The sequence below is a fragment of the Phocoena sinus genome, chromosome 14 (assembly GCF_008692025.1).
Source record: "Phocoena sinus isolate mPhoSin1 chromosome 14, mPhoSin1.pri, whole genome shotgun sequence".
Classification (NCBI taxonomy): domain Eukaryota; kingdom Metazoa; phylum Chordata; class Mammalia; order Artiodactyla; family Phocoenidae; genus Phocoena; species Phocoena sinus.
In genome coordinates, this window is record NC_045776.1 from 42,718,440 (window position 1) to 42,742,005 (window position 23,566).

At 37.5% G+C, this 23,566-nt stretch overlaps 1 protein-coding gene across 4 annotated transcripts in view; it reads left to right on the plus strand.

Annotated features, from left to right (window-relative positions):
* GAREM1 (GRB2 associated regulator of MAPK1 subtype 1) overlaps window positions 1-23,566 on the plus strand; it is a 207,979-nt gene that overhangs the window by 157,135 nt on the left and 27,278 nt on the right. The gene's annotated exons all lie outside the window — the stretch shown is intronic.

Genomic DNA, 23,566 nt, shown 5'->3' on the forward strand with positions numbered 1-23,566 from the left:
TGTACTTTGTTTCCATACCTAAGATAGTTAACAAATTAAACATATGTCATGTTACTTCCTTGACTCATTTTAACAGAACACACTACAGACAAGGCCTTGGAGACACATTAATGGAAAGCATTTGGGCGGCTCTTGATTCTAACTCCTGTCATAATTGTTTTACTCTCTGCCATCTTTCTGATCACGTTTGTCTTTTAAAAGGCAAAAACAGCGTATGACTAGACTTTATTCTGTGTGCATGGGCCATCCTATATTCGTCCTGTAGAGTAATACAAAATAGTGGGACTGAGTTCTTTGGTTGTTTTGTTTTATTCTTATACTAAGAGTATAGTTGAGTCGCGGTGGTCACATCATTCCTAGTTTAAAATACCATTCCTGGGGCTTCCCTGGTGGCGCAGTGGTTGAGAGTCCGCCTGCCGATGCAGGGGACGCGGGTTCGTGCCCTGGTCCGGGAGGATCCCACATGCCATGGAGCGGCTGGGCCTGTGAGCCGTGGCCGCTGGGCCTGCGTGTCCGGAGCCTGTGCTCCTCAACAAGAGAGGCCACAACGGTGAGAGGCCCGCGTACAGAGAAAAAAAAAAAATAAGAAAAATACCATTCCTGGTTTCTGTCTTGACCATTCAGAAAAGGAGTCCTCATGCTGTAAGTTTATAATGATGTCAGACAGGTGTTTTATTCCTCTGATTCTTCACAATGGATAAGGATCGTTTGCTCTGGCATTTTCTACCTCTGTGGAGCCTTTAGAGCGTGAGTAGTTCTAGGTAGCCAGCCTTTGGGGTAGCTATGAATTATAACAAAAATCCTGTCCAAAATGACTGTAATTTTCTTTCAGTTTCTTAAAATGTATTGTACTTTCTATCATCCGAAAGAGAAGTGCTGGAACAAAATTTAAACTTATCCTCATCTCCTGATGTGTATGACTTTTACCTTTATATGGGGAGACCCTACAACCCTGAGAATTATGTGCTTTATGGTCTCATTTAAATTGTTTGTTTGTTGCCTCTTATGTTTGTTAGAATACCTGCTTTAACAGTCCGTATTTCCAGTGTTGATTTCCACTTCTATTCCGCTGTGGGCTGGAAACTGGTAACCAAGCTGGATAGAGTTTTAGTTAGATGGGAATAAGTACCCTTAAGGTCCTTAAAGGCTTCTCCATAAGCCCTAATATCACATCTTTTTGCTTGCTCAGAGGCCTTTAGTTCACTACCTTGTCCTTGGCTACATTTCAGAGAGATCAGAAATTACCGATTAGTACGCAACCTGAATTTCGTCAGATGTAAGAATGAATTTTAAAAATGAAGAGGGAATGAATTTACAAGTAGCCAGTTTTTATTTGTATTTTCCAGTTTTTAAAAAATTCATCTTTTCCTTACCATGAGTCAGATGTCATTTATTTTCAAGAGTCATTCAGAATGATAAAATTGGATACAATGGTGAGGCTAACTATTTCAGTGTTTGAAGACAGCCCCAGTGCTTTTTTCGTCATCTGAGGTTTCAAGACCTCCTCTGAAAAACTACCAGTTGGCAAGCCCTCGGCTGCGCCGTCACAAATTAAATCATGGCCGTTGTACTTGTCATCCTTGCCCTATTTCCTGTTTAAAAAAATAAAACACTCAGGATTGACATTTGTCTTAACTCTTCATGCCCTTTCTTTCTCATTTTCTGCCATTTTCCCAAAAGAAAGAGTTACAAAAATCGAAGTTCGGGGGGAAATGATCTAATATTAATCAAATATTGTCTATTTAACCAAATATCAATCAGATCGATCCTGATTTTTTTTTTTCAAGAGTTGAGATTTTAATCTCTGTTACGTGTTTCATCTTTAAAACAACTATTCTTAGGGAACAGGTTGCCAGTCACCAGGGACAGAGAGAAACAGAAGAGGTAGGGAGAGAGAGAGTATGTGTATGTGTGTAAAATTTTATGTCAGTGTTTTAAAATGTTGCTTGACCTTGGGGTATTAATTCTGAATGGTATTATGAACAGTAAAACCCTGATAGTTTCCTGGATTAGACCTATTAGAGTTGTTTAGATAACACACTTTGAATGACTTCCTCTCAGGAAATATTGAAACTGGAAATGTTAACCAGGCACGCATACCCAAGCACTTAGACAGAATGCATTTTCTTTTGCTATTAAAAAATGTTTAAAGGAAAGAAATTATGCAAATAAATCACATCTGTAGAAACCAGAGGAGACTGTTTGGCTCAACTGTCAAAGGAAGAACACTTATTTATGAGCTTCTTCCTCTGTCACTGACAGTGACCACGAGATTGGTCGGTACATTAGTCTCCTAATATATGCAGAGCTAATTGTCAGCGTGAATGGTGACATCACAGTTGGAAGCATGGAACCACAGATTGTACGCACATATGTTATGCATTTTTATGTATGGGAGTAGGAGTAACTTCCTTTAGAAGTACAGACATACACAAAAACGTAGACAAAACTGTTGAGTGTGCCCAGAGAGTGACATTTACTGAAGATAATTTAGATCTGTTTAATCTGTGTGAATCGTGTCTCACAAACTATGTGGACATTCTCTTTCAGATCATTTGGTGTGCAGTACTCACTAGACCTATAATTTCTTCATTCTGGAAGGTGTATGTTTATAAAAGTAAATAAGGAAAAATAGAATAAGTACCAATTTAAAGAAGCTAGAAAGAGACATTTCTTCTTGTTACTCCTTCATGTTTGAGAAGCTCTGTTGGCTCCCTGTATGTTCAATGGAAACAGTTTGTTGTATGAGTGAACATGTGTGTGTTTCCTCAAATCTCATGAGAACCCTTTCTCAACATCCTTGTCTCCATTCTGATCCAAATGGATGAACTGCCAACTTTTTTTATAAAGTTCCAATAAAAAGGAAGTATAGCAATGCATCTGAGCATTTTGGAGACCAGTTTATCCTAAAACAGTGTATTCTGAATCATTTCAACATGCTCACTTCCTTTGAGATACAACTGTAATGATATTTCAGTCCCTATTCTGACATTAAGTTTTATTCTGGGATAACACATTCAATAAAAACTTGAGCAATTCTTTAGTACAGAAGGAAGGATAATGCTTAAAGGTAGCAGTTTGGGCTTGAAAACAGTAGTGCATGAAAATAGAAAATAACATGAAAATACAGAGATGTGAAAGGTAATGTGAAGCAGAATTATAAGAATTAAAACATTTTAAGAATTACTGTTAATAAAAGTAATAATAATGGTCTCCCCTTATTGGGGGCTTACCACTGTGGGAAGTTGTTTACCTACATTGGTTAAGCTTGAGAAGTAGCTAATGGTGTTCTCATTTTACAGATGAGGAAACTGAGGCTCAAAAAGGTAAAACACTTCATCTGAGGTCACCTAATAGTAAACAGGATTCAAACTCAGCTTGTAGTTTAGTTATTAGTATTGTACCCTTAATAGTACTGTACCAATTAATTTCCAAAGAACATGGTTCCTTTTATTCATCTATACCAGGGGTCAGCAACCTTTTTCTGTAAAGGCGCACAAAGAGTAACTAGGATAGAGTTTGCAGGCCATACAGTCCCTGTTGCAGCTACTCAACATTGCCAGTGGAGAGTGAAAAGCAGCCACAGACCGTGCAGAAACAAATGGGTGTAGCAGTGTCCTAATAAAACTTTATTTAAAAAGTCATGTGGTGGGCCAGAGTTGGACTGTGGGCAGTAGTTTGCTGACCTCTGATCTGTGTTATTATAAGCTGAACTAGATGCCAGCTGGAAGTAAAAGGGATAAACCAAAAATTAAAATTAATAGCCAGTGAATCTTCATAAGGACCCTTGGTGACCAAAGTCAGGAGAATAAAATAACTGAAACCTTGAAGCTACAGGTCCTGTAGGAAAAGACAGTCAGCTTTCATACGTGCCAAGTACTGTCATGTATAAATGATATATTAGCTTAAAAGAAAACCCTCTTCTATATTCTTCAAAACTGTCAAGGTCATAAAAAACAAGGCAGGATAAAGAAACTCACAGAACAGAGGACTAGATGCAATGTGGTATCCTGGTTTGGTCCAGGAACAGAAAAAGGACATTCATGGAAAAATTTAGCGAAATCCAAATAAAGCGTATAATGTAGTTAATAGATTGTACCAATTTTCATTTCTTAGCTTTGATAATGTGCCACGGTTTTGTAAGATGTTAACAGGAGAAGCTAGGTGAAGGGTATACAGGAACGCTCTGTACTTGCCTTTGCAACTTTTCTACAAATCTGAAATTATTCCAAATAAAAAGTTTAATTTATTTATTATTAATTGATTTAAATTCCTAAACTTACTCCAATATAGAAGTCCAGGTGAATGCTGAGTCTGAAAATAAACACAGCTAAGTTGAGGTCTTGTTAAAAAATAATAATAATAACACTTATCTGAGTCCACTTAAATGGATTTTAAACCTTAGGAGCCTGAACTGCTGTGCTGCCATTTATGTACTGATAATGCCTCCTTCAGAGGGATTCCCTTCACTCCAGAGACGACAGAACTGTTTGTTTTATATAGCACTAATGTTGGTCGACAAACTCCTTTTCCCAAAGGTTAAAATTATATAGAGATGACCCAGAATGGGTAAGAAATTATTTACAAGGATTCTTACTACCTAGTTTTCTAAAGACATAATGATTCCTACTCAGTAAGCAATATGAACAATGTCAGTCACTTGACCCAAGATGCTTTTTTATTAACATAAAAGAAAATCCATCTCAGGCTTAATGTAAGCCTGATACTAAAATGTGATAAAGATAACATAATAATAAAACTGTAGACTAATCTCACCTGTGACTAAGATACCTCAATCATAGATCAAATGCTATCCAGGAGAATCATGCAGTATATTTTTGAAGTGCAACATGATCACGTCGAGCTTTTTTCGGGCATGAAGTGTTGTTTTACTATTTGGGAATCTACTATTAAAATATAAAATACATCAAAATGAAAAATAAACATATGACTATCTTATTGGATACAGAAATAGCATTTGGTAAAAAAAAAATTAATTTCATTGTAGAAACTTTTAGAAAACTAGAATTGGAAAGACACATCACTAATAAGATTTTTTTAAATATCCATTTCAAACCAACAAATTGCTCATAGTTGATATTAAAACACAGATGATATTCACATTAAAATGTGAAACAACACTCTTGCCACCACCACTCTATTGTGGGGAGAACGGATGAAAACTTTAAAAATGGAAACAAATTTTTCGACTGCATAAGATATAATTACCTAGGAATCCCAAGAGAATCGGCTGGGAAAAACTATTACAATAAGATTACTGGACACACAGAATAGCAGCAAAGTATATTCAACAAGACAGTAAACAGTAATGTTCAGGGATTGATAACAAAGGCAAATTTAAATACTAATAAGGGAAATAAAAGATATGAATACATGGTGAGAGTTTTCATGTGCCTATTTGGAAATACTAGTATAATGATGTTACTTCTTGTCAAAACACCATGTAGGTGTACTTCCAGTAAAATTACCAATGCAAACCATGGACAGGATGATTCTAAAGTTCATCTGGAAAAATAGGCAAAAATATCTAAAATTTCCTATTGCCATGTTTTCTTTTAAGTTTTTATTTTTAAATAATTTCAATCTTAAAGAATTATTGCAAGAATAATATAAGATCTCCCTAACCACTTTAGATTCACCAACTGTTAACATTTTGCACATTTGTTTTACCATCCTCTACTCCTGCATGTGCATATACGTACATATGTATGTTATGTTTTTCTGAACCATTCAAAAGTGAATTGCCTACATTATGCCCTTTGCCCCTTAATAGTGTATATTTCCTAAGCATAAGGATATTTTCTTATGTAACCACGGTATGTTGATAACAATACTTTTATTTACAGTCTGTATTCTAACTTTGCCAAGTGTCCCAATGTCGTACTTTATAGTATTTTTGTTTCTTCCAGTACAGAATCCATTCCAGAATCACGTATGGCATTTACTTTTCAGTTCTCTTTATTTCACTTTAATCTGGAACAGTTCTTCAACCTTTCTTTGTCTTTCATCACATGGATGTTTTTCAAGAATACACACCAGATATTTTATAGAATATTTCTCAGTTTGGGTTTTTCTGATATTTCCTCATGATAAGATTCTAGTAATGAATGCGCTTTTAAGGTGGAATGTTATGTGATTGAGGTCCTGAACTTCTCAGGGAATCATATCCAGAGGTACATGATGTGAACATGCTTCTCTTTGGTAATATTAAGTTTTATCACTTGGTCAAGATGTGTCCAGTTTCTATCCTCTACAATTACTTTTCCTCCCCTGGTAATTAATTAGCTTCTGGGGATGACATTTTAAGACCTTGCACATTATCTATTACCTTAATCAAACTTGTATAAATTCAGTATTAATGATTCTAGTGTATAATCTTTACTGTAATAGATGATACAAAATTATGATTTTTTTCAATTCCACCACTTCTTTACATTTGTCAGCTTTTCCCCCATTCATTTTTTTCATTCATTCATCTTTTTGTTAACAATATGGACTTAGACGTTCCTGTTTTATTCAATAGATTATAACTCATTACAGTCTTCATTTACTGTGGTACTCAAACTGTCCCAGATTTAGCCAGTGGGGGCTAGTTCAGGCTGGCTCCTGTGTCTTTTTGACATGATCCCATCATCTTATGAGCACTTTCTGGCACAACAGAATGTTCCAAGCTAATCTTGTATCTTTCCTGCCCTAGCCCTGGAATCAGCCATTTGTCCCAGGAGCCCTAGTTCCTTTTAATGGGGAATGAGTTGGGCACTAAGTATACCTGGCGATAGTTGGAATCTTTGCTTCTAGTCCCTTGGAGAGAACAAAGCTAAGTAGTATGTGTGTGTGTGGTTTCTTCAATTATGAGTTGGTACTAATACCTCCAATTCCAATCCAACCCTGTGGAGTTCTTGCTTGCTTTTCCCAATTCCATACTTCCGTCTCCCCCGCCATGGTGAAAACTCTGGCTCCCAAAATATCGACACATTTACTCATTTGTTCAGTCCTACAATACACGTAGAGTTGTTTGAGAATCACTGTACCTATACCCCTATACAAAACAAATCTACTAAAACGAACACAATCTTGGTTGGTCTTTTCTTTTCCCTACTTGTAGTATATAGTCAGTGTTCCAAAGTTACTTGGATTATTTCTCTGTCCCCAGGGCTGTTAGTTTATTCATTTGAAATACAGTTGGGTTCATCTGTTTCCGTTTGCATTCAGCTTTTTTTTTTTTTAATGTCTTGTTAACTTTTATTGTACTTTTTAAATATATAGACCATTAGCATACTTCCTAAAAGACAAAACTCTATAGCAAGGTTTACTCACAGAGGTGTCACTCTCCCCCATGTCCCTTCCTCCCTCCCCTCCCTCCTGTAAGTGACCAATTTCATTGTTTTCTGGTTTATTTTTCTTGTGTTACTTAAAAAGAAAATAAGCAGAAATACATACACACACACACACACACACACACACACATACACTTTTCCTTCTTTCTTAAACAAAAAGGCAATATACCATATAAATTTTCACGTGCTTTGCTTTTCTTTTTAACTTAGTATATCCTGGAATTTATTTCATATCAATTCACTGAACTAACAGTACTCATTCATTTTCACATAATATCATTTCGTGTGTGTACCATAGTTTATTCAATCAACTGTCGATGTTTGAGCATTGAAATAGGTTCCAGTATTTTACAAATACAAATGATGCTACAACGAATAACCTTGTACATGGGTATTTTCATACGGTTGGAGAAATGTCTTCCGGGTAAATTCCTAAAAGTAGCATTGCTGGGTGGAGGGGTAAATGCATGAATAGTTTGGTTAGATATTGCCAAATTCCCGGCCACCGGGCTTGTACTATTTGCATTTCCACCAGCTATGAACAAGAGTGCCTGTTTCCCCATAGCTTTACCAACTGAGGGCAGTGTCAAGCTTTTGAATATTTATCAGTGTTCTAGGTGAGAAATGGTATCTCAGTGTAATTATAGTTTACCTTTCTGTTTAGTATAAGAAAAGTTGAACATCTTTTCATAGATGTATCTTTTTAGTAGATTGATTTTTCATGGCTTTTCTGTTTTTCTGGAGGTTTGGGGGTCTTTTTTAAAAACTGCTTATGTATTAGGGATGTTGGCTCTTTTTCTGTCATATACACTGGAAATATTTTCTGTCAGTCTGTTATTTGACTTTTGACTTTGCTTCTCTTGTTTATTTCCATCTAAAAACTTAGAGTCAGAATAGCCACAAGTGAGGGCTTTTGTCATCAGATCTCAAAATGTATGACAAAGATACAGGAATTAAAACAGTATTGTTATGATAGGAAAATAGGCAGAAAGGTCATAGGGTAAAATGGCCCCTAAATAAATGCTAATATATGTATACATTTGAGTGTATGTGTTTTATAAATTTAATATATAATAAAAGTGGCACTTCAAATCAGTGATGAAAGGGATGGTTATTTGGAAATGTACTGGACACTCAGTTAACTATTTAAAAAACTGAAGTCAGATCCCTACCTTAAATAATCCACCAAAAAAATTAAATAAGTTAAATATTTAATAAATGAAACCATCAAAATGCCGGAAGAAAATATTCGTTAATGATATCAACATTTCTCAACCTGAGCACCAGTGAAAATTGGACTGGATAAATCTTTGCTGTAGGACTGTCCTGTGCCTTGTAGCATGTTTACCACCATTCTTTGTACCCACTAGGTGTAAGCACCCTCCCAGTCGTGGCCATCAAAAATGTCTGAAGACACTGTCAGATGTCCCCTGGGGGCGGGGCGCAAAACCACTCCTAGATCAGAACCTTGATCTATATCTTCTCAACAAGTAGACGCATAACACCCAAGAATGAAATCACAAAGGAAATGTTTGAAAATGCTACATAGAAAAAAACTTTAATACTTAAAGAAGGCATAAAATTGCAATTCAAGCAACATATTGGAAAATGTATAGCATAAATGACATTCACATTGCATAAATAGTAATCAATGAGATAGCCATCACAACAGAAAAATGGGTGAGGGACACAAGTGGACAATTCACAGAGGAAAAACTCTAAATAGCTTGATAAATAAATACCAAAAAATATTCACAATACTAATATTCAAGCATATTCAACATAAGACATAAATAAATGCAGGACACATGCTTTACTTTTAATATTGGTAAACATTAAATTTATTCAGCATGGGTATGGGGAAACATAACTTCATAGAGTAGAAATATGTCTATGTATAACATTGATGAAGTACAATGGGTAACATATTAGACCTTTCACATGTATACATAGCTTTGTCCATGCAATTCTACTTCTGAGACTTTATCCTAAGGAAATAATTGAAGTGTAAAAAAGTTTGCTGCAGTACTATTTATACTTGCTAAAAATTGGGAAATCCCATCTGTCTGACAATAAGGAATTGGTCAAATGAATTAAGGCATATCCATATATAATGGAATATGTTAGGTTAGTATTACAATTGATGGAGTATATGCACAGGAAAATGGATAAATTACAGTGAGAAGCAGAGCAATAAAACTGTATGTGTATTTATATATCTCTGAGATAGACTGATACACTCATTTCTGTTTTTCTTTTTTTTTTAAATTTCATTCTTTTTAATTGCTGAGTAGTATTCCAATGTATATATGTACCACATCTTCTTTATCTGTTCACCTGTCGATGGACATTTAAGTTGCTTCCGTGTCTTGGCTACTGTAAACAGCGCTGCGGTGAACATTGGGATGCATGTATCCTTTCAAACCATGATTTCCTCTGGATGTATGCCCAGGAGTGGGATTGGTGGGTCATATGGTAGCTCCATTTTTAGTTTCTTAAGGAACCTCCATACTCTTCTCCATAGTGGCTGCACCAATTTACATTCCCAGCAATGGTGCAGGAGGGTTCCCTTTTCTCCACACCCTTGCCAGCATTTATTGTTTGTAGACTTTTTGACGATGGCCATTCTGAATGGTGTGAGGTGATACCTCATTGTAGTTTTGATTAGCATTTCTCTAATAATTAGCGATGTTGAGCATCTTTTCATGTGCCTCTTGGCCATCTATATATCTTCTTTGGGGAAATGTCTATTTATGTCTTCTGCCCATTTTTTGATTCGGTTGTTTTGGGTTTTTTTTATGTCAAGCCGCATGACCTGTTTGTAAAATTTAGAGACTAATCCCTTGTCGCTCACGTTGTTTGCAAATATTTTCTCCCATTCTCTAGGTTGTTTTCTCATTTTGTTTATGGTTTCCTTTGCTGTGCAAAAGCTTTTGAGTTTAATTAGGCCCCAGTTGTTTATTTTTGTTTTTATTTCCAGTACTCTAGGAGGCAGATCATAAAAGATATTGCTGAGATTTATGTCAAAGAGTGTTCGGCCTATGTTTTCCTCTAAGAGTTTTGTAGTATCTGGTCTTACATTTAGGGCTTTAATCCATTTTGAGCTTATTTTTGTGTATGTTGTTAAAGGATGTTCTAATTTCATTTTTTTACATGTAGCTGTCCAATTTTCCCAGCACCATTTATTAAAGAGACCATCTTTCCTCCATTGTATAGCCTTGCTTTCTTTGTCATAGATTAATTGCCCATAGGTACATGGGTTTATTTCTGGGCTTTCCACCCTGTTCCATTGATCTGTATTTCTGTTTTTGTGCCTGTACGGTACTGTTTTGGTGACTGTAGCTTTGCAGTATAGACTGAAGTCAGGGAGCCTGATTCTTCCAGCTCCATTTTTCTGTCCCAAGATTGCTTTGGCTATCTGGGGTATTTTGTGTCTCCATACAAATTTTAAGATTTTTTCGTTTCAGTTCTGTGAAAAATGCCACTGGTAAATTGATAGGGATTGCATTGAATCTGTAGATTGCCTTGGGTGGTATGGCCATTTTAACAATATTGATTCTTCCAATCCAAGAACATGGTATATCTTTCCAGCTGTTTGTATCATCTTCACTTTCTTTCATCAGTTCCTTATAGCTTCAGAGTACAGATCTTTTGCCTTAGACAGGGATATTCCTAGGTATTTTATTCTTTTTGCTACAATGGTAAATGGGATTGTTTCTTTAATTTCTTTTTCTGATCTTTTGTTGTTAGTGTATAGAAATGCAACAGATTTATGTGTATTAATTTTGTATCCTGTAACTTTACCTAATTCAGTAATGAGCTCTATTAGTTTTCTGGTAGCATCTTTAGGATTTTTATGTATAGTATCATGTCATCTGCAAACACTGACAGTTTTCCTTCTTCTTTTCCAATTTGGATTCCTTTTATTTTTTTATCCTTCTCTGATTGCCATAGCTAGGGACTTCCAAAACTGTGTTGAATAAAAGTGGCGAGAGTGGACATCCTTGTCTTGTTCCTGATCCTTTCCCCATTGAGTATGATGCTAGCTCTAGGTTTATCATATGTGGCCTTTATTACATTGAGGGATGTTCCCTCTATACCCAGTTTCTGGAGAGTTTTCATCGTAAATGGGTGTTGAATTTTGTCAAAAGCTTTTCCTGCATCTATTGAGATGATCACATGGGTTTTGGGGTTTTTTTTAATTTTTATTTTATTTATTTATTTTTATACAGCAGGTTTTTTTTTTTTTTTCTTTTCAGCAGGTTCTTATTAGTCATCCATTTTATACACATCAGTGTATACATGTAAGTCCCAATCTCCCAATTCATCGCACCACCACCACCACCACCCCTGCTGCTTTCCCTCCCCCACCGCTTAGTGTCCACACGTTTGCTCTCTACATTTGTGTCTCTATTTCTGCCCTGCAAACCAGTTCGTCTGTACCATTTTTCTAGGTTCCACATATATGCATTAATATACAATATTTGTTTTTCTCTTTCTGACTAACTTCATTCTGTATGACAGTCTCTAGATTCATCCACGTCTCTACAAATGACCTAATTTCGTTCCTTTTTATGGCTGAGTAATATTCCATTGTATATATGTACCACATCTTCTTTATCCATTCGTCTGTCGATGGGCATTTAGGTTGCATCTGTGACCTGGCTATTGTAAATAGTGCACAAAAGAACACTGGGGTGCGTGTGTCTTTTTCAATTATGGTTTTCTCTGGGTATATGCCCAATAGTGGGATTGCTGGGTCATATGGTAATTCTATTTTTAGTTTGGTAAGGAACCTCCATACTGTTCTCCATAGTGGCTGTAGCAATTTACATTCCCACCAACAGTGCAAGAGGGTTCCCTTTTCTCCATACCCTCTCCAGCATTTGTTGTTTGTACATTTTCTGATGATGCCCATTCTAGCTGGTGTGAGGTGATACCTCATTGTAGTTTTGATTTGCATTTCTCTAATAATTAGTGATGTTGAGCAGCTTTTCATATGCTTCTTGGCCATCTGTATGTCCTCTTTGGAGAAATGTCTATTTCGGTCTTCTGCCCATTTTTTGATTGGGTTGTTTTTTTTTTAATATTGAGCTGCATGAGCTGTTTATATATTTTGGAGATTAATCCTTTGTCTGTTGACTCATTTGCAAATGTTTGCTCCCATTCTGAGGCTTCTCTTTTCGTCTTGTTTGTAGTTTGCTTTGCAAAAGCTTTGAAGTTTCATTAGGTCCCATTTGTTTATTTTTGTTTTTATTTCCATTACTCTAGTAGGTGGATCAAAAAGGATCTTGCTGTGATTTATGTCAAAGAGTATTCTTCCTATGTTTTCCTCTAAGAGTTTTTTTTTTTTTTTTCTTTCCTCTAAGAGTTTTATAGTGTCTGGTCTTACATTTAGGTCTCTAATACATTTTGAGTTTATTTTTGTGTATGGTGTTAGGGCGTGTTCTAATTTCATTCTTTTACATGTAGCTGTCCAGTCTTCCCAGCAGTGCTTATTGAAGAGACTGTCTTTTCTCCATTGTATATCCTTGCCTCCTTTGTCATAGATTAGTTTACCAACTAATCTCTGGGCTTTCTATGCTGTTCCATTGATCTATATTTCTGTTTTTGTGCCAGTACCATATTGTCCTGATTAGTGTACCTTTGTAGTATAGTCTGAAGTCAGGGAGTCTGATTCCTCCAGCTCTGGTTTTTTCCCTCAAGACTGCTTTGGCTATTCGGGGTCTTTTGTGTCTCCATACAAATTTTAAGATTTTTTGTTCTAGTTCTGTAAAAAATGCCATTGGTAATTTGATGGGGATTGCCTTGAATCTGTAGATTGCTTTGGGTAGTATAGTCATTTTCACAATGTTGATTCTTCCAATCCAACAACATGGTATATCTCTCCATCTGTTGGTTTCATCTTAAAATTCTTTCACAGTGTCTTATAGTTCTGTGCATACAGGTCTTTTGTCTCCCTAGGTAGGTTTATTCCTAGGTATTTATTCTTTTTCTTGCAGTGGTAAATGGGACTATTTCCTTCACTTCTTTCAGATTTTTCATCATTAGTGTATAGGAATGCAAGAGATTTCTGTGCATTAATTTTGTATCCTGCTACTTTACCAAACTCATTGATTAGCTCTAGTAGTTTTCTGGTGGCATCTTTAGGATTCTCTATGTATAGTATCATGTCATCTGCAAACAGTGACCGTTTTGCTTCTTCTTTTCCAATTTGTATTCCTTTTATTTCTTTTTCTTCTCTGATTGCACGGCTAGGACTTCCAAAACTATGTTGAATAATAGTGGCGAGAGTGGACATCCTTCTCTTGTTTCTGATCTTAGAGGAAATGCTTTCAGTTTTTCACCATTGAGAATGATGTTTGCTGTGGGTTTGTCATATATGGCCTTTATTATGTTGAGGGAGGTTCCCTCTGTGCCCACTTTCTGGAGAGTTTTTATCATAAACGGGTATCGAATTTTGTCAAAAGCTTTTTCTGCATCTATTGAGATGATCATATGGTTTTCCTCCTTCAATTTTTTAATATGGTGTACCACATCGATTGATTTGTGTATATTGAAGAAGCCTTGCATCCCTGGGATAAATCCCACTTGATGATGGTATATGATCCTTTTAATGTGTTGTTGGATTCTGTTTGCTAGTATTTTGTTGAGGATTTTTGCATCTATATTCATCAGTGATATTGGTCTATAATTTTCTTTTTTTGTAGTGTCTTTGTCTGGTTTTGGTTATCAGGGTGATGGTGGCCTCATAGAATGAGTTTGGGAGTATTCCTTCCTCTGCAATTTTCTGGAAGAGTTTGAGAAGGATGGGTGTTAGCTCTTCTCTAAATGTTTGATAGAATTCACCTGTGAAGCCATGTGGACCAGAAGTTTTGTTTGTTTCAATATTCTTAATCACAGTTTCAATATCATTACTTGTGATTGGTCTGTTCATATTTTCTATTTCTTCCTGGTTCAGTCTTGGAAGGTTCTACCTTTCTAAGAATTTGTCCATTTCTTCCAAATTGTCCATTTTATTGGCATAGAGTTGCTGTAGTAGTCTCTTAGGATGCTTTGTATTTCTGTGGTGTCTGTTGTAACTACTCCTCTTTCATTTGTATTTTATTAATTGAGTCCTCTCCCTCTTTTTTTTTTTGATGAATCTGGCTAATAGTTTATCAACTTTGTTTATCTTCTCAACGAACCAGCTTTTAGTTTCATTGACTTTTGCCACTGTTTTCTTCGTTTCTATTTCATTTATTTCTGCTCTGATCTTTATGATTTCTTTCCTTCTGCTAACTTTGGGTTTTGTTTGTTCTTCTTTCTCTAGTTCTTTAGGTGTAAGGTTAGATTGTTTATTTGAGATTTTTCTCATTTCTTGATGTAGGCTTGTATTGCTATAAACTTGCCTCTTAGAACTGCCTTTGCTGCATCCCATAGGTTTTGGATCATCATGTTTTCATTGTCATTTATCCCTAGGTATTTCTTTATTTCCTCTTATTTCTTCAGTGATCTCTTGGTTATTTAGTAACATACTGTTCAGCCTCCATGTGTTTGTGTTTTTTACATTTTTTCCCAGTAGTTGATTTCTAATCTCATAGCATTGTGGTCAGAAAAGATGCTTGATATGATTTCAATTTTCTTAAATTTACTGAAGCTTAATTTGTGACCCAAGATGTGATCTATCCTGGAGAATGTTCCATGTGCACTAGAGAAGAAAGTGTAATCTGCTGTTTTTGGATGGAATGTCCTATAAATATCAATTAAATCTATCTGGCCTGTTGTGTCATTTAAAGCTTCTGTTTCCTTGTTGATTTTCTGTTTGGATGATCTGTCCATTTGTGTAAGTGAGGTGTTAGGAGTCCCCCACTATTATTGTCTTACTGTCGATTTCCTCTTTTATAGCTCTTAGCAGTTGCCTTATGTATTGAGGTGCTCCTATGTTGGGTGCATATATATTTATAATTGTTATATCTTCTTCTTGGATTGATCCCTTGATCATTATGTAGTGTCCTTCCTTGTCTCTTGTAACATTCTTTCTTTTAAAGTCTATTTTATCTGATATGAGTATTGCTACTCCAGCTTTCTTTGGATTTCCATTTGCATGGAATATCTTTTTCCATCCCCTCACTTTCAGTCTGTATGTGTCCCTAGGTCTGAAGTGGGTCTCTTACAGACAGCATATATATGGGTCTTGTTTTTGTATCCATTCAGCAAGCCTGTGTCTTTTGGTTGGAGCATTTAATCCATTCACGTTTAAAGTAATTATCAATATGTATGTTCCTATGACCATTTTCTTAATTGTTTTGGGTTTGTTTTTGTAGGTCCTTTTCTTCTCTTGTGTTTCCCACTTAGAGAAGTTCCTTTAGCATTTGTTGTAGAGCTGGTTTGGTGGTGCTGAATTCTCTTAGCTTTTGCTTGTCTGTAAAGCTTTTGATTTCTCCATCAAATCTGAATGAGATCCTTGCCAGGTAGAGTAATCTTGGTTGTAGGTTCTTCCCTTTCATCACTTTAAGTATATCATGCCACACCCTTCTGGCTTGTAGAGCTTTTGCTGAGAAATCAGCTCTTAACCTTATGGGAGTTCCCTTGTATGTTATTTGTCATTTTTCTCCTGCTGCTTTCAATAATTTTTCTTTGCCTTTAATTTTTGCCTATTTGATTACTATGTGTCTTGGCGTGTTTCTCCTTGGTTTTATCCTGTATGGGACTCTCTGCACTTCCTGGACTTGGGTGGCTATTTCCTTTCCCATGTTAGGGAAATTTTCAACTATAATCTCTTCAAATATTTTCTCGGGTCCTTTCTCTGTCTTCTCCTTCTGGGACCCCTATAATGTGAATGTTGTTGTGTTTAATGTTGTCCCAGAGGTCTCTTAAGCTGTCTTCATTTCTTTTCATTCTTTTATCTTTATTCTGTTCTACAGCAGTGTATTCCACCATTCTGTCTTCCAGGTCACTTACCCGTTCTTCTGCCTCAGTTATTCTCCTATTGATTCCTTCTAGTGTATTTTTCATTTCAGTTCTTGTGTTGTTCATCTCCGTTTCTTTGTTCTTTAATTCTTCTAGATCTTTGTTAACCATTTCTTGCATCTTCTCAATCTTTGCCTCCATTCTTTTCCCGAGGTCCTGGATCATCTTCACTATCATTATTCTGATTTCTTTTTCTGGAAGGTTGCCTATCTGCACTTCATTAAGTTGTATTTCTGGGGTTTTATCTTGTTCCTTCATCTGGTACATAGCCCTCTGCCTTTTCATCGTCTATCTTCCTGTGAATGTGGTTTTTGTTCCACAGGCTGCAGGATTGTAGTTCTTGCTTCTCCTGTCTGCCCTCTGGTGGATGAGGCTGTCTAAGAGGCTTGTGCAAGTTTCCTGATGGGAGGGACTGGTGGTGGGTACAGCTGGCTTTTGCTTTGGTGGGCAGAGCTCAGTAAAACTTTAATCCACTTGTCTGCTGATGGGTGGGGCTGGGTTCCCTCCCTGTTGGTTGTTCGGCCTGAGGCAACCCAACACTGCAGCCTACCCGGGCTCTTTGGTGGGGCTAATGGCAGACTCTGGGAGGGCTCATGCCAAGGAGTACTTCCCAGAATTTCTGTGCCAGTGTCCTTGTCCTCACAGTGACACACAGCCGCCCCCAACATCTGCAGGAGACCCTCCAACACTAGCAGGTAGGTCTGGTTCAGTCTCCCCTGGGGTCACTGCTCCTTCCCCTGGGTCGCGTTGAGCACACTACTTTGTGTGTGCCTTCCAGGAGTGGAGTCTCTGTTTCCCCCAGTCCTGTCAAAGTCCTGCAATCAAATCCCGCTTGCCTTCAAAGTCTGATTTCTCTAGGAATTCCTCCTCCCATTGCCGGACCCCCAGATTGGGAAGCCTGACGTGGGGCTCAGAACTTTCACTCCAGTGGGTGGACTTCTGTGGTATAAGTGTTCTCCAGTCTGTGAGCCGCCCACCCAGGATTTATGGGATTTGATTTTATTGTGTTTGTGCCTCTCCTACCGCCTCATTGTGGCTTCTCCTTTGTCTTTGGATCACATGGGTTTTATTCTTCAGTTTGTTGATGTTCTGTATCACACTGATTGATTTTCGGATATTGAAAAATTCTTGCATCCCTGGGATAAATCCCACTTGATCATGGTGTGTGATCCTTTTAAAGTACTGTTGGAAACCACCCAATTAAAAAATGAGTGGAAGATCTAAATAGACATTTCACCAAAGGCATACACATGACCAAGAGGCACACGACAAGATGCTCAACATCACTAATTATTAGAGAAATGCAAATCAGAACTACAATGAGGTATCACCTCACACCTGACAAAATGGCCATTTTCAAAAAAATGAAACAATAAATGCTGGAAAGGGTGTAGTGAAAGGGAACCCTCCTGCACTGTTGGTGGGAATGTAAATTGATACAACCACTATGGAGAACAGTATGGTGGTTCCTTAAAAAACTAAAAAATTGAACTACCACATGACCCAGCAATCCCACTACTCGGCACATACCCTGAGAAAACTGTAATTCAAAAAGAGGCATGTACCACAATGTTCATTGCAGCTCTATTTACAATAGCCAGGACATGGAAGCAACCTAAATGGCCATCGACAGATGAATGGATAAAGAAGGTGTGGCACATATATACAATGCAATATTACCCAGCCATAAAAAGAAACGAAATTGAGTTATTTGTAGTGAGGTGGATGGACCTAGAGTCTGTCATAGAGAGTGAAGGAAGTCAGAAAGAGACAAATACCATATGCTAACACATATACATGGAATCTTAAAAAAAAAAAAAAAGGTACTGATGAACCTAGGGGCAGGGCAGGAATAAAAATGTAGACATAGAAAATGGACTTGAGGACATGAGGGAGGGGGAAGCTGCAGTGAAGTGAGAGTAGCATCAACATATATACACTACCAAATGTAAAATAGATAGCTAGTGGGAAGCAACAGCATAGCACAGGGAGATCAGCTTGGTGCTTTGCAATGACGTAGAGGGGTAGGATAGAGAGGGTGGGAGGGAGGTTCAAGAGGGAGGGGGTATGGGGATATATGTATGCACATGGCTGATTCACTTTGTTGTACAACAGAAACTAAAATAGCATTGTGAAGCAATTATACTCCAATAAAGATGTATTAAAAAAAAAAACTTTAGTTCTGAAAGCCTTCCAAAAAAAAAAAAGTATTGTTGGATTTAGTTAGCTAGTATTTTGCTGAGTGTTTTTGTGACTGTTCATCAGTGATATTGGCCTGTAATTTTCTTTTTTTGTGGTATCTTTTTCTGGTTTTGGTATCAGGGTGATAGTGGCCTCAGAGAATGAGTTGGGAGCGTTCCTTCCTCTGCAAGTTTTTGTAATACTTTCAGAAAGATAGGTGTTCTCTGAATGTTTGATGGAATTTACCTGTGAAGTCATCTGGTCCTGGACTTTTGTTCGTTGGAAGTTCTTTAATCACAGTTTTAATTTGAGTACTTGTGATTGGTATGTTCATATTTTCTGTTTCTTCCTGGTTCAGTCTTGGGAGATTGTACCTTTCAAAGAATTTGTCCATTTCTTGTAGGTTGTCCATTTTATTGGCATATGTGGTAGTCTTTCATGATCCTTTGTATGTCTGTGGTGTCAGTTGTGACTTCTCCTTCGTCATATCTAATTTTATTGATTTGAGTCCTCTCCTCTTTTTTCTTGATGAGTGTGGCTAAAGGTTTATCAGCTTTGTTTATCTTTTCAAAGAACCAGCTTTTAGTTTCATTGATCTTTTCTGCTTTTTCTTCATCCTTATTTCTGCTCTGATCTTTATGATTTCTTTCCATCTACTAACTTTGGGTTTTGTTTGTTCTTATTTTTCTAGTTGCTTTAGGTGTAAGGTTAGATTATTTATTTGAGATTTTTCTTGTTTCCTGAGGTAAGATTATATTGCAGTAAACTTCCCTCTCAGAACTGCTTTTGCTGAGTCCCATAGGTTTTGGATCGTCACGCTTTTGTTTTCATTTGTCTTTAGGTATTTTTTGATTTCCTCTTTAATTTCTTCAGTGATCCATTGGTTGTTTAGGAGCATATTGTTTAGCCTCCATCTGTTTGTGTTTTTACAGTCTTTTTCTTGTAGTTGATTTCTAATCTCATAGTGTTGTGATCGTAAAAGATGCTTAATATGATTTCAGTTTTCTTAAATTTACTCACTTTGTGGCCCAGCATGTGATTAGTCCTGGGGAATGTTCCACATGCACTTGAGAAGAATTTGTAATTCTGCTGCTTTTGGACGGAATGCTCTATAAATATCAGTTAAGTCCATCTAGTCTAATGTGTCATTTAAGGCCTGTGTTTCCTTATTGATCTTCTGTCTGGATGATCTGTCCATTGATGAAAGTAGGGTGTTAAAGTCCTCCACTATGTATTACTGTCGATTACTCCTTTTATGGCTGTTAATATTTGCCTTATATATTGAGGTTCTCCTATGTTGGGTGCATATATATTTACAGTTGTTTTATCTTCTTGGATTGATTCCCTTGACCATTATGTAGTGTCCTCCTTTGTCTCTTATAACAGTCTTTATTTTAAAGTCTGTTTTGTCTGATAATGAGTATTGCTACTCCAGCTTTCTTTTGATTTCCATTTGTGTGGAATACCTTTTTCCATCCCATCACTTTCAGCCTGTGTGTGTCCTAGATCTGAAGTGGGTCTCTTGTATACACCATATATATGGGTCTTGGTTTTGTATCCATTTAGCCAGTCTGTGTCTTTTGGTTGGAGCATTTAATCCATTTACATTTAAGGTAATTATCAATATGTATGTTCTTATTGCCATTTTGCTAATTGTTTTTGATTTGTTTTTATAGGTGTTTTTTCTTCCCTTCCTCTTTTGTTCTCTTGTGATTTGACGACCAACTTTAGTGTTGTGTTTGGATTCCTTATTCTTTTTTGTGTGTGTATCTATTGTAGATTTTTGGTTTGCTGTTACCATGAGTTTTTGTTATAGCAGCCTATATATAAACAAGATTGTTTTAAGTTGCTGGTCTTTTAATTTCAAATGCATTTCTAATATCCTGCATTATGCCCTCCTCTTCTCATGATTGCTGGGTTTTTTAAATATTTATTTATTTATTAGCTTGGTTGCTCCAGGTCTTTGTTGGAGCAGTGGGCTCCTTACTTGCAGCTCACAGGATCCTTAGTTGTGGCTTGCGGGCTTCTTAGCTGCAGCACAAGGGCTCCTTAGTTGTGGCATGCAAACTCTTAGTTGCAGCACGCATGTGGGATCTACTTCCCTGACCAGAGATCAAACTCGGCCCCCTGCATTGAGAGCACGGAGTCTTATCCACTGCGCCACCAGGGAAGTCCCCCATGATTGCTGGTTTTGATATCATATTTGTGTGTGGATGATTTCCTACCTTTACTTTATGTTTGCCTTTACCATTGAGCTTTTCCCATAATTTTCTTATTTGTAGTTGTGGCCTTTTCTGCCTAGAGAAGTTCTTTTAGCATTTGTTGCAAAGCTGGTCTGGTGGTGCTGAATTTGAATTCTCTTAGCTTTTTCTTGTCTGTAAAGCTTTTGATTTCTCTGTCAAATCTGAATGAGAACCTTGCTGGGTAGAGTATTCTTGGTTGTAGGTTCTTCCTTTCCATTACTTTAAATATATCATGCCTCGAGCTTCCCTGGTGGCGCAGTGGTTGGGAGTCCGCCTGCTGATGCAGGGGACGCGGGTTCGTGCCCCGGTCCAGGAGGATCCCACGTGCCGCGGAGCGGCTGGGCCTGTGGGCCGTGGCCGCTGGGCCTGCGCGTCCGGAGCCTGTGCTCTGCGGCGGGAGAGGCCACAGCAGTGAGAGGCCCGCGTACCGCCAAGAAAAAAATATATATATATCATGCCTCTCCCTTCTGGCCTGCAGAGTTTCTGCTGAGAAATCAGTTGATAACCTTATGGGAGTTCCCTTCTATGTTATTTGTTGCTTTTCTCGTGTTGCTTTTAGTATTTTTTCTTTGTCTTTAATTTTTGTCAATTTGATTATTGTGTGTCTCAGCATGTTCCTCCTTGGGTTTATCCTGCCTGGGACTCTCAGCACTTCCTCTACCTGGGTGGACTGTTTCCTTTCCCATGTTAGGGAAGTTTTCAGCTATTATCTCTTCAAATATTTTCTCAGGTATTTTCTCTCTCTCTTCTCCTTCTGGGACCTCTATAATTCAAATATTGGTGCGTTTAATGTTGTCTGAGAGGTCTCTTTGGCTGTCCCCATTTCTTTTCATTTTTTTTTCTTTATTCTGTTCTGCAGCAGTGATTTCCGCCATTCTGTCTTCCAGCTCACTTATCCATTCTTCTGCCTCAGTTACTCTGCTAATGATTGCTTCCAGTGTATTTTTCATTTCAGTTTTTGGGTTGTTCATCTCTGTTTGTTTGGTCTTTAGTTCTAGGTCTTTGTTAAACATTTCTTCTGTCTTCTCAATCTGTGCCTCCATCCTTTTTCTGAGATCTTGGATCACCTTTACTATCATTGCTCTAAATTCTTTTTTGGGTAGATTGCCTATCTCCACTTCACTTAGTTGTTCTCTAGGGTTTTATCTTGTTCCTTCATCTGGGACATACTCCTCTGCCATCTCATTTTGTCTAACTTTCTATGATTGTGGTTTCCTTACCGCAGGCTGCAGGGTTGTAGTTCTTCTGCTGTCTGCCCCCTGGTGGATGAGGCTAAGAGTCTTGTGCAGGCATCCTGGGGGGAGGGACTGGTTCCTCCCCACTGGTGGGTGCAGCTGGGTCTTGTTTGTCTGTTGGGCAGGGCTGTGTCAAGGGGCATGTTTAGTGGGCAGCTGTATGCTCAGGAAGACTTTAAGCAGCCTGTCTCTTGATGGATGGGGCTGTGTTCCCTCCCTGTTGATTGTTTGGCCTGAGGTGTCCCAGCACTAGAGCCTACAGGCTGTTGAGTGGGTCCAGGTCTTGGAGAGAAAATGGCCACCTCCTCTAGGGCTCACACCAATTAGTACTCCCCATAACTACTGCCACCAGTGTCTTTGTTGCCGCAGTGAGCCAAAGCTGCCCCCATTGCTGCAGGAGACCCTCCACAGCAGATAGATTTGGCCCAGGCTCTTATGAGGTCACTGCTTTTTTTCCTGGGTCCTGATGCACATGAGACTTTGTGTGCACCCTACAAGAGTGGAGTCTCTGTTTCCCCCAATCCTGTGGAATTCCTGAGATCAAACCCCACTGGCCTTCAAAGCCAGATTCTTTAGGGGCTCCTCCTCCTGTTGCCAGACCCACAGGCTGGGGAGCCTAACATGGGGCTCAGAACTTTCACTCCTGTGGGAGAACTTCTGTGGTACAGTTATTTTCCAGTTTGTGGGTCGCCCACCCAGCAGGTATGGGATTTGATTTTATTGCAGTTGTGCCCCCTCCTACCATCTCATTGTGGCTTCTTCTTTGTCTTTGGATGTAGAATGTCTTTTCTGGTAGATTCCAGTGGTTTGTTTTTTTGTCGATGGTTGTTCATCAGTTAGCTGTGATTTTGCTGTTTTTGTAAGAAGAAGTGAGCTCACATCTTCTACTCCGTCGTCTTATCTCTGTCTTTTCTTTCCGTTTATATAAAATTGTTAACAGGTTATCTTTAGTGGTCAAGTTGTGTAGAAATTGTTCATTTTTATATCTGTATTTTCTAATATTTCTTCCAATGAATATGAATAGTTTTCATAATAAATAAAAGAATGGGGAGAAAGAAGACATTTTTTAAATCCTTTGTCCCAATTTTAGAACATTTAATAAAATTAGCAAATTTTTAAAGGTAAAAAATTAGAATTTTAATAGTTTAAAAAGAATTTTCTACAGTGATATTCATGAAAGCATTTTTATAACTGAAAATGATACAGTGATAATACTAATGTCCCAAAATAATTATCCATATGGTAGAATATGTAGGAAAAGAAACTAGAAGGATGTTTATCAAACCATTAACCATGGCTGTATCTGCATCAGGTTCATGGGTGTTATTTTTTGTGTGTTTTTCTTCTGTATTTCCCAAAATGTTACAAATGAATACAGGGTACCTTCTTCTTCAGGAAAAAAAAATGCTTTTAAAAGTCTAAACTAACAGCATCTTGTTATTGTTAACCACATAAATATTACAGGAGAAATGGATTGTCTAAATTTAGTATTAAAATAAAACAGCATTTTCCTTTGTGTATGCATGTGTGTCTTAACAGCATGTTCGCTACTTCTCTGTGTGAATAAACTAAAGACAACTACCCTAAAATTTGATTT